The sequence below is a fragment of the Equus quagga genome, chromosome 1 (assembly GCF_021613505.1).
Source record: "Equus quagga isolate Etosha38 chromosome 1, UCLA_HA_Equagga_1.0, whole genome shotgun sequence".
Taxonomy (NCBI): domain Eukaryota; kingdom Metazoa; phylum Chordata; class Mammalia; order Perissodactyla; family Equidae; genus Equus; species Equus quagga.
This window is the reverse complement of record NC_060267.1, coordinates 114,996,301-115,022,853: the sequence shown is the minus strand read 5'-3', so window position 1 is coordinate 115,022,853 and position 26,553 is coordinate 114,996,301. Positions and strand designations below refer to the sequence as shown.

The 26,553-nt window shown below is 36.3% G+C and overlaps 1 protein-coding gene across 3 annotated transcripts in view; it reads right to left on the bottom strand.

The window, feature by feature from the left end:
* Positions 1-26,553, bottom strand: part of CNTN3 (contactin 3) — a 317,071-nt gene that overhangs the window by 171,970 nt on the left and 118,548 nt on the right. The gene's annotated exons all lie outside the window — the stretch shown is intronic.

Genomic DNA, 26,553 nt, shown 5'->3' with positions numbered 1-26,553 from the left:
ATTCTTCATTCATTCTTGTTCCTAACACAGTCTATCAGCAAGTTCTGTTACTTATCTCTGCTATCCCATCTCTGATTACCTCTTGAACTCTTCCCCTTCATTTCCAGGACTAAGATCCTTATCCAGGCCAATATGATCAATCTATTCTATCAAACAGCCCCAACCATCTTGCAAGTATAAATCTCACTCTTCTACTGGTGTGTGTAAGCCCCCGCCAATGGCTTCCCACTGACCTGACTTCTTAACATGGCTGGCAAGACCTCTGTCCTGCCTATTTCCTCTGCCTCATCTCTCTCTGCTAATCTCTGTAAATTCTAGGGTCCAACTATCAAACTACTCTCAGGTCCTTGAATGTCCTTTACTTGCTGCTTGTTCCACCATTAAACCTTCACACATGCTGTTCTCTCTGCTAAGACTCTTCCTCTTCTACCTGCTGCTCATCCGTTAGTTATCAGTTAAAACCTGTCTTTAACCTTGAAGGGAGCTTGTCTAAATGCTCCCAAACAAGATCACGCCCTTCTTTTATTACCTCCCGTCACACATTCAGTTAGATTTTATTAATTCTGGCTTTGATATTTTTCCTGGAGTACTTTAAAGCAAATCCAAACAGCTCATTATTTTACTTTAAATACTGTAGTATTATTTCTAACTGCTATGACTTTTTTGCTTCAATTAACATAACAGCTTTACCATTATCACGCATAGTGTTTACTACAGTTTCTCCCAGTCTGTAGGATATTTTGTTATCCTCTTCCCATGGTCTTTTGCAGAGCAAAGTTGTTTTAAAAAAATTTTGATGGGGTCTAATTTATAAATTTTTCCTTTTATGGATTATTATGCTTCTGGTGTCGAGTCTAAGAACTCTTTAATCAGCCCTACATCTCAAAGATTTTTATTTATTTTCTAAGTTTTACAGTTTCACATTTACATTTCAGTTCATAATTCATTTTGAGTCAATTTTTTATAAAGTGTGAGGTTTAGGTGAAGGTTAATTGCTTTGCCTATGCATATCCAATTGCTCCAGTACTGTTTGTTGAAAAGACTATCCATCTTCCACTGAATCGTCTCTGCACCTTTGTGAAAAATCAGTTGAGATTATACATGTAGGTCTATTTTGAGATTCTGTTCTGTTCCCTACTCTATGTGTCTAACCATCCACCAGTACAACACAGTCTTCATTACTATAGCTAAATAGTAATCCTCAATATCAGGTGGAGTGACTCCTCACACTTTATTCTTATATGCCAAGATTACTTTAACTATTTAAGGTCTGTGTTTTAGAATAACCTTTTCTATATCTACCAGCAAAACAAAACAATCAAAAAAATTTTGCTGGGATTTTGATAGGAATTGCCTTAAACCTCCAGATCAATTTGGGGAGAACTGACATCTTCATGATGTTGAGTTTTCCAATTTATGAACAAGGTATGTCCCTCCATTTATTCAGGTATAGTTTGATTTCTTTCATCAGTATTATATAACTTTTAGCATAAAGAAGCTGTATATGTTTTGTAAAGTGTACACATAGGTATTTCATTGTCTTTGGAGTAAGTGTAATTATTATTGTGTTTGTAATTTTGGTTTTGATCAGTTCAATCGTTATCAGGTAAAAACGCGATTTTCTTTTGTGTTGAACTTTATATACTTTGACCTTGCCGAACTCTCTTAGCTCTAGGAGATTTTTGTAGACTACTTGGGATTTTAGATGCATCATCTGTAAACAGAGAGAATTTTACTTCTTACTTTCCAATGTGTATGCCTTTTATTTCTTTTTCTTGCCTTGTTGCAGTGGCTACAATTTCTAGCACTGTGTTGAATAAGAGATGGGGGGAATGGACATCCTTGCATTTTTTCTGATCTTATGGAGAAAACCACTCAGTCTTTCACCATTAAATATGATGTCAGCTGTAGGTTGGAGATGTGATTCAGCAAGTGGAAGTAACTACCTTATATTCCTAACTTGGTGAGAGATTTTATTGTGTATAGATGCTGAACTTGTTAAATGCTTTTTCTGTCAACTGACATAATCATATGATTTTTCTTCTGTAGCTTGTTGATATGGTGTAGTACACTGACTGATTTTCATCCCTTCCACTAGATGAGGATACAATGATAAGTCTGCAACCAGGAAGAGACCCCTCATCTGACCATGCTGGCACTCTGATCTCAGACTTCCAGACTCCAGAACTGTGAGAAATAAATTTCTGTTGTTATAAGCTACCCAGTCTGTCGTATCTGCTACAGCAGCTTAAATGGACTAAGACAACAAGCTTTTTGTTTCATTGATTTTTCCTCCTCCTTTCTTTTTCTTTTTGCTTATGTCATTTATTTGTTGAACAAAATCAGTCATTTTTGCTGTTGAATTGATTACAATACGGATTAGGTTAATTGCATCTACGTATTTCTTTTAACTTGAACTTGTATCCCCTAAACTGGTAGTTTGACTTGAAGGCTTGATTAGAATTAAATTATTATTTGTTAGTTTATTTTGGCCAACCATTATTCATAGGTGGTGCTGTGCACTTTCTACAGTATTCAATCAAGACACACCTAATTCTAGAGGCTCCTTTTTGGGGTATGTTAAAATTGACCAGTAGGTTCAGGTGTTATGTGTTTCCCAACCTAGATGCATTAGGCTCCATTCATCTGGACTCTTTGGTAAAACTTCAATTTCACTTTTCAATCTATTTGCATCTAATTTGAATCATATTGTTGGATACTTAAATTATCAAACAGTTCCTAAGATGGGTTGACAAAATAAACTTGAGGAGCGGGCATGGTAGATACTAGTGTTAAATAGTGAGGGACATTTCAATATGGAGGGAATTTATAAGTGGTCAATTCATCAATAAATATTTTCTTGTTAAAATCACTTTTTCTACTCAATTTTACTTCAAAACTATGAGGAGTCAGACAATAACTACTTGTATATTAAGAAAGCATCCTATCCCTCAAATGAGCTGTAGCCTTCCACTATGATTTATCTTTCTAAATTAGAATATACAGGGGGAGAAGAACAACAATGTGGCCTTCCCTTATATTACATATAAACTTGGAAGTCTCTCTTATAAGTGCATATGACAACTAAAATATTGGGTGTTGAATACTATAATAAATATCTCAAAGAACAAAACCTTAGGGGCTTGCCCAATAGCCTTGTGGTTAAGTTCGGCATGCTCTGCTTCGGTAGCTGGGGTTCAGTTCCCAGGTATGGACCTACACTGCTTGTCAGCAGCCATATTGTGGCAGCAACCCAGATACAAAAAATAGAGAAAGATTGGTGACAGTTGTTAGCTCACAGCAAACCTTCCTCAGCAAAAGAAAAAAAAAGAAACAACTCCATGCCCCCAAAAACAAGACCCTATCTCACCCAGTCTTCTCCAGCTATCACAGCACTCTTCAATCTTCCTTTTATATGAACCCAAAAGCTAAGAATCATCCTCAGAGGCATCTTGCTTCTTTATTCCTTACCCAAGTCAGATCAAGTCGATCATGGACATGTTTATCACAGAAATAAACTTCACCTCTTTTCTTATTGCCTCTACCTATACTTCCTAATTAGCCTTTCTTCTTCTAACCTCTTGACCTCCAAACCATTGTATGATTCTGCCAGATTAAACATCCTAAAGCACAAATCTGATCTTGTCAACTCTGACATTCAACATTCTCCATTACCTAGAAATTAAGTCTCAAACTCCATACACTGGCAAACAAGACCTACGTCATCTAATCTTATTTCTCATTATTCTCCTTTGTGTACAATTCACTCAGAAAAAAATGATTCCCCTGTGTCCATATAGCCATATGTCTATACCTTTGTTTATAAAAGGACTACTGCCTAGAATACCACCTCCAAAAATCTAATGTAGTGTCAGTATTCAAAGTTTTTAATGACTTGTGTGACATGGGCACCAACAAATTAGATAGACTATCAGCCAGTAAATCCCACTGGTGGGTACCAGCTTTAGAGCAGTCCTGTTACAAAGCCTCCACGTTCTTTAGGAAACTATGTACTGGGCCACTTCTTCTATAATATCTCTGTTGATTCCCCCAGATTCTCATAGTCCTTTATAGACATAAAGTGAAGATCACATCATTTCCCTTCAATAGTTACACCATACATAATTTCTCCTTCTAGTCTGTAAACTTACTGACGTTAAGAGCTCTCTGACTCATCTTTGATTCCCTTATTATCCCTAGGATAAAGCCTGTCCTCTATTTATTTAAGAAAGACCTACAAGTTTTTGACGTCCAAGAAGAATTGGCATCTAAAAAGTACAACCTCTCATAATCTTCCTGTCCTTGTTAATCTCTCCCTAGTCAGTCCTTCAATAACTTCTTCAAATTGTTACCTGTATATCAGTCTGTATTTCCTGTTAAGCGAGGGGTCATTAAGAACATGGGAGCATATCCTTATATCTGTCATTTTTAGCATAGTAACTGCCACGTACAACTTGTTCAATAAAGGATTACTAATTTAAATAAAGCATCAAATGAGCTCAGTGAGCTCAGTAATCACTGGTTCAATGAAGATCTGTAACAACTCCAATCCATTAAGTATTTGATTTTTACAATGTTTACACTTAGCTAATTTGCATTTTGTGTGTCTTTTCTGCAATAAGACTGGAAACATCATGAGTCTGTGCCATATCCCTTTTGTCTCTCCCAGACAGCTCAATATCTATAAATATCTGAAAATGATTGCTAGATAACATCAATATGAATAGACATGAATTGAAATTAGTAAGCAAATGTGGAAGATTAAAAGCTGGCTATGTAGGTAACAGGCTTCTGGGCAGCTGGGAAAAGGAGTGAGGCATACCTGCCTGAGACTCCTGCTGGTAGAATCCATGGTTCTTTCTCTCATAATGAAGCCGACTCCCTTCGTGAATGCCACTATAAGCAACTAATTGGTTTTCTGGATTCTAGATTTCCTACACAAGATGTCAAATGAGTTTGCACCTCATGCAGACATATCTCACAGCAGGGACAAGACTATCTTAGAAACGTTACATGTTTCTAGCTTAACACTGCTCTGCCTGGTTTCCTGGTCAGTCATTTAAGGAATCCTGGAAAACATGTCTTACGTTGTTGTTGTTTTGTTCTCAGGTCAACATCTCCTGGAGAGCCAGCATGTCTTATTCACACCCTTCACTTTCTCTCTAATGAAAAGATGCTGTTGTCTAAATAATCTTCTGTCTTGTATACTAGTATCTTTAAATCAAGCCATATCACACAACTATTGAATTTGAAAACAAGAACTCACAGGGAAATGAAATGGTGGTCTCTAGCCAAGAGCATATGAACATGGTTTTATTATTTTTATTACATTTGATCTAGCTGAGATTTGTAAAGGACATTCCGTAAAAACCCCTTGACAATGTCAGTTTCCTATTAAACCTAGCTGGGACTTTAATGCTTTCCATAGTTCTTTTTCCCTAGAGTCAAAATCTATGTAGCGGTTAAAGTATGGACTTTGGACGAAAAATACTAGGCTTCAGAATATGGCTTTCCTCTTGCTAGCTGTGTGACCTCACAGAGTTATGAGGATTAAATGAGATGACCATGTAAATGACTTTGTTAGCACTGTCAGTGGTCCATAAGAAATGCTCAACAGACATTATTTATCATTAGTTTATCTCAAATATACACATATGCAAAAAAATCACAAAATCTGTGCTTTTATAAGCAGCTCTTAAAATTCTCAATTGAATGTATTATTTATTAGTCCCCAAATAAAGTTGGTTATGAGACCCAAGCTAATGTATTCTGATTTCTTCTTTGCTGAAATACTTAATGATATATACAGATGTAAGAGCAGGAATGTAGCAAAATAGTGCTAAGGCATCACATAAGGAGAGGGGTTTACACGAAAGAACGACAGTGGAAGAACATGCTGACAGCTTAAAACCCAGCTGCCAAGGCACCTACACCTCAGGCCAGCAGGGGCCAATCAAAAACATTTACTGAAGAGCTACTGGACCCAGAGGACGGTATGTGAAAAGTGCTTACTCTGGAAAAAAAAAAATCCCCTTTATATAGTAAATCTATTATCACACAACTGTTGAATTTGAAAACAAAAATCCACAGGGAAAAGAAATGGTGGTTTCCAGACAAGAGTATATGTACCACATTTTACTGTTTCTATTACATTTGATGCTGGGGGAATTTGTAAATAGACATTTCCTAAGAACCCTCTGACAACCTCAGTTTCCTAGCAAACCTAGCTGAGCCTTACATGCTTCCCACAGTACTTAGGAAAGTGGTTCGTCCACAGCAGGCCCTCAGTAACCGTTAGCTAGCTTCCAAAATTATTCACCCCACCACCACCCACCAGGGACTGTGCACCATCTGGGGATAGGAAGTATATAAAATGATATCAGAGTACTAAGTACTGCATATAGCCAGGAGGAACAAAAAATAAATAAAAGTCCTTAACATTACCGTTACATTCACACGTCAGTTGAGGAGTGTGGGGTTAGGTACATTATTTAAGGAAAAAAAACAGTAAAAATTTATAAAAGAAAAAAAAAGCGAACGATTGGACTACAGCCTCAATTAACCAAACACCTCTGAAACAGTTTTTCCTTGCTGCTCTAAAAGTAAGAATGTGGAAAGCACTGCAAAGTGATGATTGTTTCCAAGGGCATTAAGTTCCTTCTCATTCCTGTCCAGAAGCCATCTTTGCACACAAAAAAAGTACATTTCTCCATCCGAGAAAAAGGTGATAGTGGAATACTCATCTTTGCCTATGCAGCATCCATCCCTCTGTCTGGTAACAGCACATCTAATTTCCTTTCAGGATACTCCTCCCCTTCCCCTAATGAGGCTTGACCATTTGGTGTATTCCACCCACCTGGTCAGAGAGCTGGGTCAGGATGGGCAAATCTCCTCCTCCAGGTGGGTAAGGCTTACCCCTGGGATTCATGTGTGAACCCTGAAGGAGATGCAAGTTCCCTTCTCCTGAGATGGCTTAACACGGTTTGCTGGCAGCGATCCTGACATGGAGTAGATAGATAGAGGCTGCCCCAGAATGAGGCCAACAGAGAGCAAAGTACAGATCAAAGGCACCAAGGCCTGAGGGCATCATCAGAACCCTGGGATCCATCCAGGACTACAGCCAATTTACCCAGACTTTTCAGCCGCAGGAGCCAAAAATTCCCTTTGGAGCTTAAGCCAGTTCTGATTTGAGTTTCTATCACTTGTCACAAAAACAGTACAAACTAAAACAAGGGAGGCATGAACAGACACAGAGAGACACTGCCAAAAAAAGAAAAAAAGATGGAGAAAACAAGCGAGCCTGGAGAGAGGGCAAGTGAGTCACAGCAGGAACAGGAAAGTTAGGAGGCAGTAACAGACGAAGGGAGAAGATAAACATGTTAAGCAGCATAAGATGAGTCTTACTAGACACTAAATTCCTTACAGAGGGACTCAGGGCCTACTTGAGACAAAAGGATTTTGAATTGCTGACACCACTGACACATGGTGTTAGAAAAATCATGATTAAAATATTAATAACAAAGATAGTGACAGTCAAGAGAGGCTGTAAAGAGGGGCTGGCCCCGTGGCCGAGTGGTTATGTTCATGCACTCTGCTTCGGTGGCCTGGGGTTTTGCAAGTTTGGATCCTGGGCGCAGACCTACATACCACTCATCAAGCCATGCTGTGGGGGTGTCCCACAGAGAAGAACTAGAACAACTTACAACTAGGATATATAACTATGCACTGGGGCTTTGGGGAGAAAAAAAAGAAAAAGAGGAAGATTGGAAATAGATGTTAGCTCAGGGCCCATCTTCCTCACCAAAAAAAGCATACCTTAAAAAAAAATACAGTAAAATATAAAAACAGAAAGAAAGATAAATATGATAATAAACTTGAGATCAACTTTCAAAATTTATGTAGAAACTATCATTGTGCATTAGGACACATAAATATTTTGATGGGAAAAATCAGAATATGTATAGTTTTCCGTCTTATCATTAATATCTATTCTAATAGGAGCTTGACGCCTAGCTGAGTTGTCACACAGAAAAATTTATCTAAAGATCATGGGTTGATGAGACATTTTATTAACAAGTTGTCTACTGGACAACCTGGAGCTAAACAGAGCTTTTTAGGAAATATTTTCAGCGTAAGCATTAAAACAAATTTAATAATTTGAGAAGGTAATTATCATAAAAAATTTGAACCTGATAATCAAGAAGCCATAATCAAGATATTAGATATTAGGAAGATATTAGGAAGAAAAAATGTAAAATAAAAGAATATATCCATTGACTTTAACTCATTATATATTAGTGTTCTTGAGTAGAAAGGAATAAAAATTTAGTGGGAATGTGACAGACAGCATTGTTAATCATAGTCTGCCCATATAGGAAAGAAAAATTGATTACTGTTCACAGTAGGAAATTTTTATCAATAACTTTACCAAATCAAATAAGTGAAGTGATGAAATATTCTATTTTATAAAACACTATCCTCTGAGATTTTGAAATTAAAGTTCTGAAGTATAATTTATAGCAAACAGAATTTTTTTAAAAGATGTACAATACTCTTGCGTGGCATATTCTTTGCTTTATGACAGAAGAATGAGGGCAGACATTTCACAAATGAGAAAAAAACAAAACAAGTGATATTAGTATGTCTTTTGCAAATCAAATCACTCTAAAACTGACAAACGAGATGCTTTACCAAAAGTAGAATTATGAAAAGATGTACAATGAAATATTATATGCTTATAAAAGCTATTCTGATTTTTAAAGACCTAACCCCAACAAACGCAACAAAAATAAGGGAGAGGGAGGAGAAGAGAAAGAAAAAGAAATCCTTCAAAAGAGACCATTACTCTGAAAATCACAGGATTTCAGGTATGATTTTAAAAATATTTTCCAACAACTGCAAAACAGAATCACAGCTGTATAATGGATAAGCATTAAACCAGTACTCAATTAAATAAATGCTCCCATAGAAGAAGAAATGCCTGAATATTCTTAGCATGCTACAGCAGAACACAAGAGCCTAAAAATTCTGGTACATGATACGCTACAAAACACCATACACATATAATAGTGCCTTATCTGAACTTAAAGGGTTGAGTTCAATTCTAGCCTTTTCACAAGGCATTTGGTTTTAAGTTTAAATATATCACCCAAGCAGCTGGTACCTTCACCAGGCAACACTTTCTTTCACAGACAAACCATAACAGTTCTGCTATGGACAAGAAATTGCTTTCAGAGTTCTTAAGAAGTGATAAAAAAAAAAAAAATCCCAATAGAGCAGCAATAAATGAACATTCCTACAGAGACCAAAGAGGGAAAGGAAAACAAAACAACAGGCAGATGATTTCTAAGCAAGAACTTATCTGAGGTTCGAGGAAATAAAACTGATCTGTCCTGAGAAGCATTCAATCTATTTCTACTGTAATGGCATTATATTGGAACAGAAGAAAACCCATATGGAAGAACGCCAGTTAATCAAAGGACCAAATGAGCTGATGATGCTGCCAGCCTTGAGAAATTTACAAGTCTCTGGGATACTGGACTTTACTAAGACAAGATTTCATGAGAATCACTTCTTATATAATTGCAATCAATTTGAAAGGAATCAAAATCAGCTCCATAGAAAGCTAAGCAGCACTTTTTCTTTGATCTCTACAATGATACATACAACATGTTATGTATTCAAAAATATTTATAAGAAGTTAAAATAAAGTGCTATTGATATCTCAAGCAAAATCTTGACTCTACAAGTTTTCCATGACTGGTAACTGATAGAAAAGGGAAGGGAGCTGAAATCTAGCCAAGGCTTAATATCAAAGAAGATCTAAATTTTTTTGCAATGAAATGAAATAAACACTAAAATGTATGTCATTAAAAGATCAGAAATCATTTAGAAGCTCAAACCTGAGACCAAAGAGTCCAATAATGAATTTCATATAATATTCAGCTCAGTGATTAGCCCATATTGATGGAGACGGCTCCATTCTAATATGAACACCTCTGAGATAAATGCCCTATTCGAATTCTTACAATTAATTGATCAAATTTTTAATGATGACATCAGCTAAAACCAATTGGATAAGGAAAAACTATAGCTCGGAAAAAAAACAAAAAAACACATTAAAAGATCAACTGGATTTCCATGAATGCTATCACACTTCAACATAAGAATAGAGAGGTTTCTAGACTCTCTGGAGTAACAACCCTGTGGTTAGAGCAAACAAGGGCCACTTCCAATGATCAACATCCAAAGACACATGATAGATGAGTCTCCTTCAGATGACAGATTTTTGAAGCGTTTAAACGTTACTTTCCAAACTGTGAATTACATCGTCTTACAGCAACAGTTTTCAAACCTTTCATTTAGTTGTTAGTTTCAACAAGTACTCCTTGGAAGGGAAAAAGGCAAGAGGATTCTAAAGGCCATTTTTAGACTGATATTTTGAAAATTCTCAATAAAAAAGAAGGGAAAAAAAGGTATTTCATCCAAGGCTCTCAGTTATCACAAAACATAGAAGTTAGTATCTTTGCCTTGAAAGGAAAACTAGCTTCATTCTCAGTTTAACTTCTAATCTTAGAAGCATATGATGGCAGAACAGGAGAGTATTTTAGGTACCCAATTCTTCCTCACAAATAAAGCAACCGAGGCCAAGGGAGGCAAAGTGTCTCCCATTTATTGACTGAGCCAGGGCCAGAACCAAGGTCTTCAACATCTAACCTTGGATTCATTTCACTCCATCACATTGACGTGATTAGTACAGTATCTATAGTATTTTATTTTAACCTGGTTGGGTGACTCTCAAATTGAAGGTACTCCTTTTCAACCTGGTAATCCAAGAAGATTGCTACAACTGACCCCAGAGATTTAAAGAAGTGACTCAAAAACTCAGGTGACCCACAGAGTGGTAGGTAACATTTGTATTTATCTAACAAAGGACATGTACATAGAATGCATAAAGAATTCTTACAGCTCAATAAGACAAATAACCCAATTGAAAGATGGGCAAGGGATATGAATAGATGTTTCTCCAAAGCAGATATACAAATGAACAACAAACACATAAAAATATGTTCAACGTCACTAGTCCTCAGAGAGATGCAAATCAAAACTACAATGAAATACCACTTCACACTCACTAGGATGGTTACAATCAAAAAGACAAATAATAACAAATGTTAGCTAAGATGGGAGAAACTGGAACGCTCATACACTGCTGGTTGGACTGTAAACTGGAGCAGTGACTTTGTAAAATAGTATGGCCCTTCCTCAAAAGGTTAAGTATAGACATCATATAATCCAGCAATCCCAGTCTTGCGTATAAACCCAAGAGAAATGAAAACTTACGTCTACACAAACTCTTGTATCAAATATTTACAGCAGCATTATTCATAATAGTCAAAAAGTGATAACGACCATCAACTAATAAACAGATAAACAGTATGCGGTATATCCATACAATGGAATATTATTCAGCAATAAAAACAAATGAAATACTGATATATAATATGGATGAATCTCCAAACCATTATGCTAAGTGAAAGAAGCCAATCAAAAAAAGACCACATACTGTGTGATCAAATTTATATGAAATGTCCAGAATAGGCAAATCCATAGAGATAGAAAGTAGATTAGTGATTTCCAGGAGGGAAATGAAATGGCGGGAACACTTGGAAGGAAATAGAGAGTGACTGCTAATGGGGTGCAGAGTTTCTTTTGGGGATGAAGAAAATGTTCTAAAATTGATTGTGGTGATGGTGAACTTGTATATTGTACACAATATTGCACACATATTGTACACAACCCTGTGAATATACTATAAATCACTCAATTATACACTTAAAATGGGGAATTATATGGCAGGCGAATTATAACTCAATCAAGCTGTTAGAAAAAAATATCATCTTTATCTGCCCCCTATCCTGACTCACCACTCCCCCAGCTATTGCCAGGACTATTGTTAGCACATACAGTGCCTGTGAAAGAACTATAAAAAGCTGCCTTCTCTGGACAAGACAGTTAAAAAGTCCCCTTCCTCCACGATGACGCAGCCAGACCTGGGACAGGCTGCCTCACTGGAAAGAGAAGCCTTAGGTGGACTTCATTCACGGGCAGCGCATGGCCTACATAAACATACATGGCAATGCCGGTTGTTATTACTACCAAACCAGGTGGAAGAGATACTTTGTAGATTACTTAGAGATGATGGTATCAAATCAGTATGCTTAATAACAAACACATCATCTTCATGGAGCGGTCACACCTCCTCATCCCACCACCTAAATCCCTAAAATGTCCTTGTCTCCTAGTGTTGTTTATCTTCGGTGAACTGTGCCACCATCCATTCAAATTTAAAATAAAAATTTCCCGCACATCCAATCTGTTACCAAGTTATCTCATTTTTATCTTAAGCTTCCTAAATGCCAGCTCCCCTTCAACAATCATCTGCTGTGCAAACACAGGTACTCATTTCCTATTGGTCTCCTTATTTGCATTCTTGATTCCCTTAGATCTAATTGCTACAGAGCAGCCAGTCATTTGATCTTTATAAATCAAAACATGTCCTCCTGTTTTTTGGCCTCTAAAATGCTTGGAATAAGATGGCTTTTGTGAACTTAAATGATGAATATTTCTGCCAAACCATCTCATGCCATTCTTCCCTTCAGTGGCTTCACTGAATGGACTTTCATGCAGGTCTAGATCATACTGAGTTCTTTCTTACCTCACTTAAGACTAAAGAATGAAGACTGAACTGGAGAATTGCAGGTGTCAAAGACAGATTATGGGAAAAAGTGAGGCTGTTGTCTTCCTTTATAGTATCTGCCACAGTTTGTTTATATTTTTGTACTAATTTAATGAAATCCTATTCTCCACTAGACCCTCAGTTCCATGAAACTAAGATCCTTCTCAGAATGCCCAGCTTTCTGTAAAATGCCTAATAATAGCAAATAATCAATAAACACTCATTGAATAAATAAATGAATGCTAGTCACGGAGTCTCAGGAGCCTCTCTTGGTGACTCACTCTCACCACTGTGAAAATGCTTTCCTTACTTAGATGTGCTGTCATGACTGGGCCACTTGACTGAATCATGAACCATGTTATGGACATGTCATGAGGATCTCAGTGATTATGAGGCCAAGTCCAACTCAACCTCACTGGTGCAGATAATGTTCTACTGTTCAACATTTCAACACATGAGTGTCCTTGGATGGAAATTCATATCAATAAGCTTTTAAGAGAAAATGGATTGGGAAAGAATCTGATTAATTTGGGGATGTTGGCCATAGGTGGTATGCCTACTCCATCCTACTCATTCACATATATGAACCTCTAAGACATGAGAATTAGGGGGTAAGCTCAGCAAACCCAGTGGCAATTTAGATTAAGATATTTGTCAATGGAATCTTTTCAATCAGCTTTTCCCCCAAAATGTAGATCCTGAAATAATATTGCATATAACGAATATCCTAAGATATCTGCAGTTATTTCACAAACTAAAACATTTTTATGATTCAAAAGGCAAACAAAAAATAAATTCCATTTATATGGAAAAGCATAAAACACATAGACTGATAAGTTACTGAAAAGATGTTGACTTCTACAGAATTTAAATTTTAAAAATCACAATGTTCCTAGGAATTCACTTTCCTAGAAAAGTGAATTTTCTTTTCAACTTGGGTGGAAAAGTATTGTGTTTGACTAGAAAGTTTTGTTTTGTTTTTTAAATTAATAGAGCATGTATGGCATACTAATAAAGTTATAGCCTTGTTTTAAATTTAACTTGCTTTTAGACCATCAGAGCAAAGCAGCTTTGAACTTCATCAAAGTCATTATGTTCAAAGTAGAAACTTGTGTTGTTAGTTGCACTATTTAATTCTGAGAAATAGCACTGTCTGTAACTCACAGCAAACGAGGCTTCTACTAATTATAACACAACAATTTTAGCTAATTAGTCTTTAGTAATTTTTCTTCTCAGATACAGCCAACTACTCTGGGATTTATACTTAAAATTTCCTGCATTTCTTTAATCTTTCTTCAAACTTGTTTTTTCCAAGTCTCAATGTTCTTTTAAAGATTATAATCTAAGAAAAGTGAATCACGTGGTACCCCCCTGCTGGTAGAGGGAGGCCTAACCTTTGTCAGGGCAATATGCTCAATTTCTGTTTTACACAAAAAGATTGTGTGGGGGATTGGAATTGGCCACCCCAAGATATGCTTCTTTGGCATGAGGATTATTTTGGGCTGCTTACTTTAAAAACTGCAAACATGAGCAAAACTCTGAAAAGTAGAAGTTAAATTTTGTAAGAGACATTTACATTTGTAAGGGAAACCTCCATCTGAAAAGATGTCTCCCTCTCTGTACCAGGAAGAAGGGAGGATGACCTTATCTCTAGAAACTCTTATCAGTGCAGAAGGCAAGGACTTAAATCTGCATGATAACCTTACTCTTGTTCACTGTGCTTTTCTGGTAACCTCCCACATCTGACTCCCCCACCCCCAACATTCTCCTTTGTAACCAAAGATGGTATTTAAGATGAGAACCTCTGCCATTTTGGCAAGCTACTCAGTTTTTCTGGGTCTCTCCCATGTATACATGTTATAAAGCTTTGTTTAATTTTCTCCTGTTATTCTGTCTCATGTGAATTTAATTCGTAGTCCAGCCAGAAGGACCTAGAGTGGGTAGAGGAAACATCTTCCTCCCCTATAATTGAAAAATGGACAGCAGCAAAAAAGGAAGGAAAAAAAAGGTGAAAGCAACTCTGGGCTTAGTAGACACTGTGTTACTTATCTTTTGAAGAGAAAGGGATAGGATATTCATAATCCAGTGTAATCCTTTTCATTTCACAGTGTATCTGCTCTCAACATCTAGGTCAGAGGTTACTAACTGGTGCCCCCTGGGCTGTATCTGGCCTTCAGACTTGTTTTGTTTGATGCAGACAGTGTTGGCCCAGGCAGTGTTCCCATAAAAATTAAATTTGATCTCTAATGTTTAAAAAGTCAAGAAATCTCATGTAAAGAATGGATTCTGGCTTGTCTTGAAAAGGATTAGCTTTGGTAACACTGTTCCTCATTTTCTCATTCATTATTTCATTCATTGAACAAATATTGAATGAGCATCTACTAAATTTCAGGCACTCTACCAGGCTCTTGATATGGCAGCGAACAACATAACCTTTCAATGTAGTAAGGGAGACAAAAATAAATAAATAAAAAGATGTAAAACATCAGGTAAGGATCAAGGCTATGATGAAAATAGAGAGAAGAGAAAGTGATTTGCTTCTCACTTGTCTTTTTAGGAAGTGATGTTGAAGTAGTGACCTGGATGAAGTGAGCAAGCATTACAGATCTGGGGGAAGGCCTTGAGGGAGGGCATTCTCAGCACATTAAGGAAAGGGAGGCTTAGTGGGGTTGGCTGCACAGAAAGAGTGAGGGGAAGTGGTAGGAGATCACGTATGGGAAGCAGGACATGGCCTTGGGAGCCAAGGTAATGAGTGAGATTTATTCTTATTCTCATGGGAAACCATTGGAAGATTTGACCAGGAAGGGACTGACTTGACAAGTGTGAAATTAAAGGAATCACTCTGGTTGTTGGGTGGAGAGCAGAACATTGTGGGCAGTGGGGAAGGGGAGTAGTACTAGAAAGAGGTATGAATTAGAAAGCTAGGTAGAAGGATATTGCCAAGCACAAGTTTGAGAAGTGAGCTGGACCCCCATTCAAGTGGCATCAGTGGAGGGAGTGGGAAGTGCTAAGGTTCTGAGTATATTTTGAAGGTAGAACCAATGGGATTTATTGATGAATAGATGTGAAGTGAGAGTATAAGAGAAAGACAGCTCAAGGATAACTCAGCTTTGGGGCCTGAACAACGCAACAAATGTGGCTTTTACCAGGGCAGAGAACACTGGAGAGGAGCAGGGTTCTGGGGAAAATCAAGATTATGGTTTGGAAATCTAAGTGTGAGGTGTCTACTGATACCCAGAGTAGAACTGACAGATGGTTATTCGAGCCTGAAGTTCAAAGGAGAGGTCACAGCCAGAAGTATGAACTTAGGAGTAATTAACTGATAAAAATTGGGCAGCTGAGTAATGAGTGCCCCTTTATAAAGAGCAGAGCATGCCATCATCTCTGGTCAATGCCAGACCTTACTACTCCTTATTGCTTACACAAAGTTTGCTTCTCTAACTAACATTATCTTCTATGTTACCAAATTGAATAGAAATAGAAAAAAGCTCAAGAAACCGTAGGAAACTTCCAGTTCTATAAACTGCCTTGCAGTGTTGCTTAAAATACAACAAATTTAAGCTGAATCCATAGCTGAGCAAAAAATTAAGCTGCAAAGCCGAGTAATTAATTCTAGAGTTTATGCTGTGGTTGCTGGGGTAGTGGAATAAGGGTATGGAAAATTAGAGTATCAGTTTTGAAAATCTGGTAGTTTAGGCTCAACTGCCTATGAAGAAATTGGAGATGAGGTCTTGGGCCTAGGAAATGGCCATTTGGAAATAAGCCCTTTGGCACAGAGCTGCCAGCTTGAAGGGCTGCACTCATGGTTAAACTCACCCATGGACCCAGGGAGAGGACTAGGGAGTTGATTTGTCCATCTCTTTCTTGTTGGAGCGAGGTTGTAGCAAGGGTGACAGGTTGAAGAGGGGGTAAACATTTCAATGAAGAATTCACTATGTTGGGCTTATACCCCACATGGTTTGGGGTTTCATATGTATTTATCATACTGTCAACCCTCATCATTTGCGGATTTTGTATTTGTAAATTGACCTACTCCCTAAAATTTATTTGTAAATCCCAAATCAATATTTGCGGCACTTTCACAGTCACTTGTGGAAAGAGTGCATAAAGGAAATAATAAACATATGGGTAAATCTAAAAAAGACCATTAATTATGTGAAATGACAATAAGACTTCTGGGGAAACACACACATCTAAGTTCTCCCTTCCCCCTGAGATAAACTACGACTGACTTGCAGTAAAGAGATACATTTTGAAGACACAAACCCACAAAGACAGGAAAATACAGCAGCAAAGTACAAGACAATTTTGGAACCTAGAAAACAGAAGTGATGGCTTTTATTGGTTTGGCATTATGGAGAAAGACGACTTTTAAGCTCATAGTGAAGACAGTCTAGAAACGAGTAGATCTATGGGCAGAATCCTTAAAATGCTTAGGATTGGAGGTAGCAGGCACATCTGGAAAAGGAAATGAAGTGGAGGAGGTGGCAAAGCAAGAATTTTAAGCAGCAGTTGGATACCAGATCCCGTATCCAGTTCATATAAGCGAGGGAGAGCCTCTCCATACCAGAACAGAAGAGCCTTATTCTCTGAGGAGGGTAAAACACAGGATGTCGGGACTCGAGGTTACCAGGCAGATTTTGTGAACGGTCTTGTGAGAAAACAGGTGGATTAAATAAATATATGCACACTGGATGCTGTACTCCCTTGGGCTTCTTCTCCCTTCAGGCTCCCAGAATGTTAGTGGCAGCTTTTGCCATCCTGGAAGAAGAATGGATTCTTTTCCCCACTGGAGAATCTGACCTATCCCAAAGGAAAGAACTGAAAATACGGATATCAAGGAACCCCAAGGGGATGAGCTACAACGTAAGGAACCTCCTGGTGACAAGCTTGACAACGTAAATGAAGATTTCAATTAGGTTGTTAATTCCCCACTCTTACATCTGTGCCAACAACGAGGGAGTACCAGATATGCGCAAAAAAATTCTCATTTGAAAAATAGAAATCAAGCAGCATAAAATAGACATGAAGCTACTTGGAAAGAACAGGTTGTATGGGGGAATAAAATGATGTAAAGGAAAAACACCCATGATTCCTATCTTCATGTGGTATGAAAAGATATTGCAACTATTTAGAATATGATATAAAGAGGAAATATAGAGTACAAAAGTCTCCTAAATTATAAAAACACAACAGAAGTGTTCAAAGAAAGGGCTGAAGTAATTTACCCAGTGAAAGAGATAAAAATCAAAAGATGGAAATTTGGATAGAATGCGTGTGTGTGGGCAGGTGGGGGGTGAGGATCACCAATTGAGGTAATCTACAATGCAAATAATGATTTACGTGAAACAGAAAATAGAGAAAACTAAGGAGAGGAAATCATAAAATCTCTCACAACGGAAGGACTCATGTTCTGAAACGTTGAGGACACAGAGTATCTAGGATGTTAGACAAAATTTGACTCATGCCAAATCAAATCACTGTCAAACTTCAGAACACTGAGGACAAAGAGAAAATCCCCCAGCCTTCCTCTAGAGAAAAACATCTCTCTCTATAGAAGGAATCAATGGCATCGGACTTCTCAACAGCAACACTGGATGCCAGATAACAAGGAGAAATATCTTCAGATTTCTGAAAGAGAATGATTTCTAACATCGTATTCGTACAAGGCCAAGTCTCTCCATGAAGTATGCCCGCAGAGTAACTTTTAGAACACGTGGTCTAGAACGATCATAGATATCATTCATGCTTTCTTAGGACATTTGAGGACATGAGGCTCTAAAACAACGAGCACCAAGAAAAAGGAACACGTGGACTATAGTTGAAGATCTATATTCTTCAGAGATCCCAGGAAGACAGTTCTACCCCTGATGTGCAGGGAAACCAGATTAAAGGAGCACTCTCAAAACTCTAGAACAGATTTCTCCAAGAATATAAAACTGATTATCTGATGCACCTTAATATCTGAGAAGATATGCAGAAAACCAGCCAAAATTTTGATTGACATAAGACCATAGAAAACTCAGAAATTTAAAAAACCCAAGATTACTAATTTGAGGGAAAAGAAAAATTATACTTGAAAGGGAAAATAATCATAATTAAAGTTTGCTACAAAACTCATCTCTGAATGTCAATTACAAAGTTATTATAAAGTAAACACTGAATATTAACCTAATTCAAATTATGACCCAATAAAATCTTGTAATAACATGCCCTGAGATAATGCAAATTCAAATAGTAATCAGCAACAACTGACAACGGGCATCTCCCCAGCACCCCCAGTCTCAAACAGAGGTAGGTGAACATGTTTATCCTCTGGGGAGTTTGGATGGGGGCTGGGTTGGGAAACTGACTGGCTTGTGATCATTTGGGACTCTATCCAGGCAGAGTTCAGTAAGTGGAACATAGTGTGGATTCCCGTATTTTGAATTTTGTGCTTTTGTAAGAGTTATGATTTAAAAAATGCTGTTTCTTCATAGACCTCATAAAAAGGCAGTATCACACTGCTGTGGTGGCAAGGTGACGGTATGAGAGTGTTATAGTATCTGTTGCCAGATTTAATGGTCAATAGCAATGCTTAAAACTAAAAAATCAAGGGGCAGGCCTGGTGGCTTAGTGGTTAAGTTCGCGTGCTCTGATCCCAGGCACAGACCTACACACCACTCATCAATCCATACTGTGGTGGTGTCCCACATACAGAACGGAGAAGAGTGGCACAGATGTTAGCTCAGGGCCAATCTTCCTCAAGCAAAAACAGGAAAATTGGCAACAGATGTTAGCTCAGGGACAGTCTTCTTCACACACACACAAAAAAAACCCCAAAAACCGAAAAAGTCACGAAGTAGTAATATAAGCAAGTTATTCAGAAAAATTGAAGTAAACATCAAAAGAGTCAGTTGAAAAGTTGAAAGTAGTTTCCCTCAGGAAAGTAGGATATGTGCAGAAGCCTGAATGTTTTACTTAAATAATAATAAAAAAAAAACTACACAGAAGTTTGTACATACTTACATTATTTCTGATATAAAGGAAAAACTAGAAAATAAAAGAAACAGTAGCAATACTGTCTAATTCACAGCATTAAAAATTTTAACAAAAATATTGAACAACAATGGTACAGTATTGTGGAGGAGGCCGCTACAGTTTAAAATATTGCAAAGTCCTCTATTCTTGGAAATATTAACTTTAGAGTTTGTCAAATATGCATACTAATATTTCTAGGGCAATTGCTATAATAAAGTAAATAGAGTTTATGACTTCTGATATTACTGAGGCAGAAAGAAGTTCTCAATTCAAACAAAGAGAAGAACATGAAAAATCAGAATATATTAAAAGAGCAATATTAATACATTAACATCTAAACTATAAGGCGAAATGATTTATTAATAGAGGGTCACCTCAAGTTGACCAAAAATACATCCATTCTAAATTTTTATACATCGATAACTTAATAAATAAAGCAAAAATGGACAGAAATACAAAGATAAACTGAGAAATCCAGCATCACTGTGAGAGAAATATAAAGAATCAGTAAGGATATATACGATATGAGCAGCACGATTAACAAGTTTACTCTGGTCAACGGGCCACTAGGTTAGAAACTAGTAACAAAAGAGCAATAGGAAAACACCATATGTTTGGAAATTTAAAAACACATGTCTGATAACCCATGGATCCAAGAGAAAATCATAATAAAATTATAACGTTTATAGAACTGAGCCCTAATAAATATGCTATATGTCAAAACCTTGGTATACAGCTAAAACTGTACACTTTCAGGGAAATTTAAAGCCATACATATTTACATTAGAACAGAAGAAAGGTGGGAAAGTAATGAGTTAACCATACACAACTTAAGTGATTAGAAAAAGAACAATAAAATGATCCAGGAACTTGGAAAGAACAATAAAGAGCAGAGTAAAATGAATGAAATAGAATATAAAGGTTTAAAAGTGAGAAGCAATAACATCAAATTCTGACTAGTTGGATTAAAAAGAGTACTAAAATAATATTTAGAATGAAATAGGGACTGTACTTACAGATAAAACACATATAAGAACAATAATAAAAGAAAATGTTTTGAAACAACTTTTTGCCAAAGCATAAGAAAACATAAACAAAATGGACAAAATTCCTAGAAAAAACACAACTTATCACCAAGAAATAGTATGATTAGTCTTATTACTATTTAACATATTCAATCAATAGTTAAAATATTTCCTCAATGAAAACTCCAGGCCCAGATGGTTTTATTTGCAACTTATACCTCTTAAAAATGAACAGATAATTCCAATATTTCTTAAAATGTTCTAGGGAATATAAAAACAAGGAGTACTCTCCAGCTTACTTTAGAAGTGAATATAACTTTGATACGAAAGCCGAAAAAGGATAGTAGAAGAGAAAATAAAAAGAAAATCTCCTACATGATTAGGTACCCAAAAACAGTAAACAAAATATTAGGAAATAGATAACATCCAAGTATTAAAAAGAATTTACATAAAAGCCAAGTTGAAACTAACCTTCTAGGACTAGAAGGTTGGTTAATACTAAAATAATTGTTCATTATATTACAAGGTTAAAGGAGAAAAATAAGCATGAATATCCCAGTAAAATTAAGACAAGCGTTTAAAAGAATAAAGCATCCATGATAAAAACAAACCTAGAGAGAAATGGCCTTAATTTTATAAAGAACATCTATAAAACTATAGTTAACATCATATCAAATGGTGAAATGTCACTGGTATTAACATTTGATAATGGTATTAATGGTACTAATTCTCTTTAAGATCAGGAACAAGACAGGGATATCCACCATCAAAACATCTATTCAACATTATATTTAGGCCAGAGAAAGTGCAGTCATATAAAAAGATATAAAAGGAGGAAGGGTGGATAAGGTACCAAAAACTCTCCTTATTTGCAGATAATATGATTTTCCAAACACAAAAGCCCAAAGAAACCAGAGACAATGACCACACATCACATTTTGGTTGGTTAAGAATGGACTCCTCAACCAGCTGGCTGGTGAAGATGACTTGCCACATTGGAATAACATAAATGGGTAGCTCAACCTCACATGATATACAAAAACAATTCCAGATTATTAAAGACTTAAACGTACAAAGCAGAACATTAAAATTTTGTAAGTACATTTAGGTGACTGTCTTTACCAGTTCAAGATAAAGAAGAAAATTTTTAAAAGTTCAGAAGAGAACATAAGCTATATAAAGAAAAAGATTGATACTTTAAACAAATTTAAAATTAGGTACATCTGTTCATCTTTCGACAGCACCAAGGGAAAAAAACAGTAACATGTAAAGAGGAGAAGATATTTGCAGCATACATAACTGACAAAGGATTAACCCAGAGCATACAAAGGATACTTGTAGTTAAAGAAAAAGACTACCATCTAGTGAAGAAGTATCTAGATAACAGAAACATAAACGGTTAACATATATAGGAAAAGGAGCTTACTTTGTAATTATAGAAATGCAAATTAGAAACAGTGAAATCCAATTTTATATTCACCATATTTACAAAAATGAAAAAATAGAACACTAACAAGTGTTGGCAAGGTTGCAGATCAACAGATACGAACATAATGTTGAAGAAGAAAATGTTTTAGATGTATGTATAATTGTATGATGTCACTATATAAAAACTTAAGAAATTAAAAATGTAAAACAATTTTACATGTTGTTTAGAAGCACATATATATGTATTCAAATAATTTTAAAAACACATGTAATTAAAAATAGTGAATAACTTTTGAAAGGAGGAAGGGAGAGATGGAGATGTCATCGAGGTGAATTACCAGGTAGGTTTAATTGTACTTCAAATGCTTCAAGTCTTAAGTGGTGGCTACACAGACATTCTTTACGCTTTTCTCCATACCATCTGTAAATCTACTATAATTCATTATTAAAAAGACAATACATCTCAAAAATGGTTAAAATAAAAACATTTTAATCAAGACATAAGAGATTCAACAATAAGACAATTAAAAGTAATTATTAACAAAGCAAAGATACTTGGGGTTTTGGAGGTACCTTTCTAACTTTCTACGGTTGAAATTAAAGATGACAAAAACATCTCCGAATATATTAAGCAAGCACCCAAATTACACACATGTAACATAACAGCAAATAATTGAGAAAATATCTACAATTCAAACACTCCATCATTTTACTTATTTATTCCTCCATAGATTTTGTTACTGTTCCACAAAGAATCCATTAGAAGGGATAGAGAATGCCTATAGAAAGCAGGCTTCCTAAAATATGAATGGCCTTCCTCATTCATTTTATTTCAAATACCATTTTCAAGCAACCTGAAACTTAAGATAAAATTTCTTTTCATTTTCACATGTTAAAAGTGGTGCATTAACTGTACTTTTATTTCCTCATTTATCCATGAAGCGCATTTTAAGTACTTTCTCCATGGCCAACAGAAACAATTATTACTAAGCATGCAAACATATAATACAGTCAAGAGAGGTGACATCGTTATAGTGAACAATTAGAACACTTCTCAGTGGCAACATTTTATCATCCATTTGCCTGCAGCAAAAATACTCGAGTCCTCTCAACTGGAGTCATGAGCATGGTACTAATACAAAGGTCTCCATCTGAATCCCTTCTTTCAGTTAATGTATTACATCCTTTCAACGTTGCTCAATTAAAGCAATGCTCTCTTGTAACTGGTAATTTGTAATCTCTGATGCTTCCACTCCCTTTGCCAACTTCTTCGATTTCTTTACTAGAAACCTATAACCCAACCATATGAATTCAAACATTTTTTACCTTTCCAGTCCAATGTGGCATTGGGCTTAGAATACCCAGTGTTGCTTCTTGTAACTTGCAAAAAATATTTAGGAAGACATCAAAAAAAAGCACAAAACAAAAGAATCTCACTATACACCAAGTCTGCAAGCAATCTAACACCAAGCATAGGAGTAAACACAACTTGTGAAACAGATGAGGATAGACTGTGGGGAAACTCAAGGGACTAAATGGTACATCGTGGATTGGCATTTTCAAAGAGGGAATTCATAACAAACGTCAGAAGACACTTTGTACATTACTGACAACACATATCCTGACAGGATGCACCCCAACTCAGAAATTCAAGGACAGTACCAAACAAAGAAAATGAACTTTTGTTGGGAGAGGCAATGCACTATATGCTCTTAGCTTCTCAGCAAGTTTTTGCAAAGGATGCCAAAAATCAAAGTCCGAATCACTCTTGCCCAGGCCCCCATCTCAGGGATTTGTTCGCAGAGAGCAATCTGGAGGGAGAAGGTAATGTTTCTGTCTAGGACGAAGAGCAGGCTTGCTTTAAGAGAGCTGGATTTTCTAACCTCATTGTTCCTCATCTGTGGGTGCAGCATCTCTCCTAGCCATATCATATCACTTCCATGGGACTTGGGGACAAGGGTAACTGAAGGATGTTGCTGGTTGTGCTGTGATTAATGGTTGTTTGTCATGGACCCAGGAATATCATGTCTTCTGTTAGCATCCACAAAACAGTAGCAGGGTGGCTTATTAGTGTTAAGTAGGATAAAATAAGATGCCAGACTCAATAACTTTATCCCACTCTGCCCACTAAGTACTGGCCAGGAACTAGGGGCAAACGGGGAGAGGCACAATGTAATTTTAGAGATATTTCCCAACAAGTCATCCTCTTCAGGAGGGACTGACTGAGGAAAAACATGTAAGTTGATTATACTTCACATATTACAGGGTATCAAGAATCTACAGTAGAAAAATATCACTACATAAGAGGAATAAAGTACTTGGTAAAAGAGTCTGAGAAACAGGGAACTAGATGGGAATTGCACATTCTACTATAGATCAGGGAAGAGAACAGTGATCTGCACGCGTGGACAAAGAGGGAGAGCCATGGCAGTCCATCGACACCATCTGTTGGCAAAGGCTGAGTTTGGACAAAATTTGCTTTAGAACCTTTTGAAAATACTGAAACATAAAAATGGAAACACCAAATGGAGATAGTGGAGGAATGCCTGCCTCTAGATCTAAAACAACATTTCAGAAAATTGACTGTATCTTCAAAACAATACAAACAAATAGATGTGGCTTCAATAAATCAGGAACAGAAATTCATAAGAAATAACAGCCTGAGAGAAAAAGCATTTCAAGAAATGGGCCAAAAAAAAAAATCCAAATTATAGACTATCAGTTCCTTTTTAAAATATAAATAAATCAAACATGAAGCTACAAGATATATAAGAAGGAAAATTTCGTGAACTGTGTACAAAATGCCTATGTATGATAGAAGAATTTTTCAAGTTCTAAGCCAAGTAAGTTAAAAGATCTAAACCTAGCCATATGCTGGAAATATACATGTTTTCAACTAAAAGGAGGAAGAAAAAATAATCCCATATACAGCCAACTCAAACAAGTAATAAAAAAAAAAGGAGGTCGTGGTGAGCTCCCAAGAAACAGAAATTAGTCTGATCCCAAATTTCTGTTAACACTAATTCCAGAAGACAAACGGAGCAACATACTTGAAATTCTTTGATAAACAGTTCTGGGATCCAACATTTGCACAAACCAAAAGGTATCTTCACATTTAAGGCAAAATAATGACAATGTTTAAAATGCAAGAGGACGAAACATAGCTATATTTTTAAATGTAACTTATTAAATGTTACAAATATTTAAAAATTGAGAAATTAAAAAAAGAAAGAATGCAAGAATGGGAAGAAGTCTTGTGGCTGACATTACAGCCAGGTAAAACAAGGATACAGCATTGATTTTGGCAAAATTCTGATTAAAAACAATATGCACATATAAAATTATTCATGAGGAGATTATAGAAATACATATTTACTATATATATACACACACATGCATATATACATAGTACCTAATAAATATACATGTACACATAATATATATAGTAAAATGACATAGTAACAATTTTAATCAATAACTGTGGAAATCATCAAGACTGCAAAGTATACAGTAAGGGGAAAAAGGAACTAAACTTCTGTTTAAAATAGAGAGATTCAAAAAATAATTTAGATTAAAAATTCTGGCTACTAGAGAAATAAACCTTTAGTAAACTTAAAGGTTACCACTTGTATAATATAAACATGACAGATTGCTTTCAAAATACCCAGGAAAGATAAAAGCTAAAAAAACAAAACACTGTCCACAGAGCAGGAAAAAGAGAAAATAAAAGAAAGAGCAAGTATGAAAAACAAAACACACAGAATACAATAGCAGGAGCGAAACCAACCATCGTCATTACAAAAACGGAAAGCAATAGAATAAGCTATGCATTAAATGACACATCATCAATTTATTAATGGCTTATGGCGGTGGAGGGAGAATACCAGCACATTATAAGAACACAGGCTTTCAAATTTCAGAATTATTGAGGTGTAAAGAACTAAAAGAAATCCTAGAACCAAGGCAATCCTGCTATACATTATATACAAAATATACAACCAAAACCAAGGAAGAGAGACTAGTGACAAGAAATAAAAAGCAGAAGACAGTCAAAAGAGATACTGGGAAGATAAAAACTAAATTGGGTCCCTGGTCCCAATTCTCAATTCCCTGGAGAAAGAATGTGATTTTCAAAGGTTGGGCCATGTGCTCACCCAGGTCCAATTAACATGGCACAAACTCGGCTGCCAAAGCCAGGCCTCAATAGGGGCTGTGCTGGAGGTCATTGTCAGCTGGGCAAAACCGCAAAGGAGGTCAACAACATGTCACATTCTTTTCTTTCGTCTCACTGTCTTTGTGCCTTAATATTTTCAGATTAGTTGGATATAATTCTGTAATTTA